The sequence below is a fragment of the Tupaia chinensis genome, unplaced genomic scaffold (assembly GCF_000334495.1).
Source record: "Tupaia chinensis unplaced genomic scaffold, TupChi_1.0 Scaffold148019_1, whole genome shotgun sequence".
In the NCBI taxonomy this organism is placed as follows: domain Eukaryota; kingdom Metazoa; phylum Chordata; class Mammalia; order Scandentia; family Tupaiidae; genus Tupaia; species Tupaia belangeri.
In genome coordinates this window covers 366138-368725 of record NW_006207869.1, presented here as the reverse complement: position 1 = coordinate 368725, position 2588 = coordinate 366138, and positions in this window count along the sequence as shown.

Genomic DNA, 2588 nt, shown 5'->3' with positions numbered 1-2588 from the left:
TTTGACCAGAAATCGACAGAGTGAGAGAGAGAGAAAGTGAGAAAGTCAGCTGCCAGGTCCAAGACTTGAACCATGGTCGGCCATGTGAGTCTAGCACCCGTAACCACCATGCGACCTGCTGGCCCACATTATTATTACTATTATTTTTATTTTAAATTTTATTTATTTATTCATTTATTTTTTAATTTGACCAGAGAGACAGAGAGAGAGAGAGAGTGGGAAAGCAAGCCACCAGGTCCGGGACTCGAACCATGGTTGGCCATATGGGAGTGTCCAGCACCCTAACCACCATGCCAGCTGATCCCCCCCCAATACTATTATTTATTTTTTCTTTTTTGGAGAGGTTTTTGCTATAGGGTGTGTGTGCTCGCCAAAAAGACAGAGAGAGACATAGAGACAGAAAGCGAGAAATCACCCCCCAGGGGGGACGGCCATGCCGCAATCCCTTCTCCTCCATTCTCCTCTTGGGATCTTGGGCACGCACGCACACGCACCCGGCGTGAGTTTAAGCTGCTGGGTCCGGGACTCAAACTGAGGTCAACTATGTGGGAGTCCAGCGATGTAGCCATTATGCTAACTGCTGGTCCCCCCAATATTATTTTTAATGAACATAATAATTATATGTATTAATGGGGTACAATTAAATTTTTTAGTTAATTAATAAAATATATAGTGATCAAATCAGGGTAATTAGCATATCATCACCTAGAAGATTTATCACTACTTTGCGTTGGAAACAGTCAAAATCCTCTCCTCTAGTTATTTTGAAATGTAGAATACATTATTGTTAAATATAGTTATCTTGCTGTGTTAAAGAACATTAAAATTTACTCCTCTTATTCAGCAGTGATTTTGTATTTCTCTCCTTGTGTTTCCCTTCTTATTACCCTTCTCAGCCTCTGGTAACCACTATTGTACCCCCTACTTCTGTGAGGCCAACTTTCTTAGTTTCCACATTTGACTGAAAATGTGTGGCTTTTCTCTCTCTCTCTCTCTCTCTCTCTCTTTTTTTTTTTCTTTTTTTCTCTGAGAGGTTTCGGCTATAAAGCGCATGTGCTTGCCAGAAAGACAGACAAAGACAGAGAGAAAGAAAGCGAGAAATCACCCCCCAGGGGGGATGGCCATGCCGCAATCCCTTTTCCTCCGTTCTCCACCCAGGATCTTGGGCACGCGTGCACACGCACCCTGCGTGAGTTTAAGCCACCGGGTCTGGGACTCGAATCACGGTCGGCTACATAGAAGTCCAGCGACACTGCCATTACACCAACTGCTGGTCCCTCAAATGAGTACTTTATTAAAATTCCCCAATTCTACTGTAAGGATGAAAGCCAATGATGACAGTCATTGGCCTGGAAAATTCTAAGCAGAACCTTGGTATGGCTTCTCAGTCATTATGTATGAGTAAAATGATTTCAAGGCCAATGGTGTTTGTCTTTGGGTCAGAAGATCCTGGTATCTCTTAAACAGTCCAGATTGATACCATTATTTTGTGAACCATGAAATTGGTAGCTCCTCTCTGGTATTTTTGATCTAGCATTAAAAGCTGACTTCACTATTTCAATTCAAGCGTGAATATTTCAATGATTACAAAAAGAGAAAGACACTGGAGGATGAAACCACAGAAGAATAAATTCTGCTCAGAAAAGAAGATTAAGCCAGTAAAAACTGCAGAGATGAGAGCAAACAGAGAGTCTCTGAGTTCCTTGGAAACCACACCTGGTAGCGAGGACAGAGAACCATCAGGGCCAAGATCAGAAAACGACCCCAGTAAACATATGGCAGTGAATTAAATTATCTTGTAAATGAAAAAATAAAATATTCCTGGAGCCAATTAGAGCTGGACCGAGTCCTGACTCTTGTAATTGAATATGGGGAATGATTTGGGGCTGCAGTTTATGTTGATGAAGAGGCAGCATACATGAGGCAGGCTCTTTTCTTTAAAATGAAATTCTTTTGCATTTGATTCAAGTACATACTAAATCTTTCAGTCTTAGTACAGCAGATCCTCTCAAGGCCAGGAAAAGATAATAAGGGTCTTTTTTCCTTTCTTTTCTTTTTTTTTTTTTAGTTTGTTACAGTGCACTAGCTGGAGAGAGATACATACAGAGAGGGAGACAGAGAGAGAAAGCATTCCCCAGGGGGATGCTCACACCTCAGTTCTTTCTCCTTCATTCTCTAGGCACGAACACACATGCCCAGCATGTTTTTCAAGCCAACAGGTCTGGGACTTGAATCGAAAACCCAGCCATGTGGGACCCAGCTGCCTTAACCACTACATCCCCGGCTGGCCCCAAATGATCTTTTTGTCCAAGTTTATTTTTAATTATTTATGATAAAGAGCACATGTGCACTCATGAGACACACACACACACACACACACACAGAGAAAGTATCCTCTCCGGATCTTTCCTTGCCCCAGCCCTCCAGCCCTTCAGGATCTTGGGCACTCGTGTTGCCCAGTGTGCTTTCAGGCCGACGCAGGAATCTAAACCCTGAACTGGCCACGTGGTTTCCAGCACTGCAGTTCAGTATGTTGCTGACGGTGCCATCAATGCTAGGCCAACAAGATCTTTTCCCAGGCGAAACTT